The sequence below is a fragment of the Helobdella robusta genome (assembly GCF_000326865.2).
Source record: "Helobdella robusta unplaced genomic scaffold HELROscaffold_7, whole genome shotgun sequence".
In the NCBI taxonomy this organism is placed as follows: Eukaryota; Metazoa; Annelida; class Clitellata; order Rhynchobdellida; family Glossiphoniidae; genus Helobdella; species Helobdella robusta.
In genome coordinates this window covers 3,052,418-3,054,710 of record NW_008705398.1, presented here as the reverse complement: position 1 = coordinate 3,054,710, position 2,293 = coordinate 3,052,418, and positions in this window count along the sequence as shown.

The window sequence follows — 2,293 nt, the reverse complement described above, 5'->3', positions numbered from 1 at the left end:
TTTTTAATAGAATAGGTATGTTTAATAATTTTTAGTTTAACATTACTATTTATAAAATAACCCTGAAGATGCTAGATCATGAGAGTGTATATTATTATATTTATGTGTAAATTGTTATATTTCTTGTTTGTTGATTATAAAACGTCTATCTTGCTATAATTAGTGATGAGTCAAGTTAGATCAGTCTTACCTTTTTTATTTCTGGATTTTGGTTTTGTTTATTTGTTGTATAACTGCAAAATGTTTGATTTACATAATTATAAATTTATCTATCAAAACTATTTTAAAAAGTGAAACACATACACACACACACACATATATATATATATATATATATATATATACATATATACATAAAAGATATACATTAAAGATAAAAACAAAGGTTGTAGAATTTGCTTCTGATGTAGTCTATTAGGAGCACTGTACAAATTCAATAAAACAATTGATTTAATAAATTTAAATTGTATAATTTTTGCCGCAGTTTATTATTTAATTTACTTTTATTAAAACTGCATGTTGATAGAAAACTCTTTAGTTAAGTTAAAAAGTCTTAATGGTGGATATGATATTATTTTTTTTATTAATTCATAATAGTGGTTTGCATTCTGTACATCATTGAAATGATTTTCCATGTTAAATAAATTTTCGTTGACACATTGTAGGTGTATGTTGCTTTCAATTACAAGTTTTTCTTAAAACAATAATTATTTATTTTTAATAATCTTTTGATTCTTGGCAGATCTGAAAATCATTAAAATTTATTGCTTTTACCAGAAAATAAATAAATGTATCATTTTTATTTTAATACTCCTTTTGAGGGATATGTCAATTGCCCATTGTCTTTTAGTATGATGAGATGATTTGATGATTCGCTAAATATGTTTCTTCTGGCTGAAATCAAGCATTTTCTGCATATTTGTTGGGATTTGTAACAGCATATTAATGCAAAATTTTAAATGAATTTTGGAGAGGTTTACATTAGAAGTAAAAAAAACCTGCATTCTGCGCATGAGATGGTCGATGTTATTGACTTCACCACCCATCCTATACTCTTGAAAGCTCCAAATTTAAATGAAATGAATACAACTGATCACCTAATTGGCGCAAAAACTTGATGGCAAAGAAAACAACGTCCTACCTCAGGGGAACTGAGTTTCTGGACGCTAAACTAAGATTGATTGATTTTGGCTATCAGTATACATTTCTTTATATATACTAGTTCATAGAAAATCATGATCAACAAAATTTTACTTGTTCAATGTTCTCGGGTGTGGCAGTGTTAGTCCACTTTTTCTTAAAAATTGGTATGCACGAGGACCAGTCTTGTAACTATCATCATATACTTTGTTAACTCTTTTAAATGGTATGAGTTTTTTATCTAGAAGCAAAAATAAACAAAAAGTTAGTCAAAATTTCAATTCATTTTGCTATGGTTATATAGCATAAAACCTTTGTATGTAGCTAATTCATTTTTTAATTTATTGCATTCACTCATAAGTTTTCTTATTGTTGCCTGCAGCAGTGTGATTTTGGACTTATAATACTTTGATTGCCTTTGCTGTTGCTTGATGAGATGGGCATCCATTGAGCAAAACATCTAAAAATGGTTTTAAATTGAAAGTAAATAGCTGCATTTAAAAGTTTATATATATATATACATATATATATATATATATATATATATATATATATATATATATATATATATATATGCCCAATAAAGTAATGAAACTCTTTATATTCTGTATTTCTTATGACAAAAAGCCATTTTAACAAAGGCATCCTAATAATAATAATAAACCCATAATACAAAAAAAACATATTTTCCATTAGAATCAAAATAGCATTTTATAAAATGTAATAAGGAAATGACCAAATCCTTATCGTTTTATTTGTTAAATATCTGATAGTAAGCCGGCAAATGCCAATGTTATTGTGTTGTATATTAATATTTGGTTTGAATTAATCAATTTTGCTTCAGCAATCCTTTGTTTATTATATATAAATACTAAATTAATTGCCTCAGTTTGTGTTGTCTTGGTTTTTGCCTTTCCAAATACCACACCAGGAAATACTGTTGGGTAGGCATCTTTCTGACTTTTTTATTTGACTTTGAAAAGGATTTTGAATCAAAATGTTTACTACATATATATGATCTTTTTCTTTCAAAACCTCTACACCTGCCATTCAATGCATTGATCCACTGACTTTTTATAGGTGATTTTTGAGGAATGCTGTAATGCATATTGCATTTTGTCAAAAAATGAATTATTGAAATTTATATCTATTA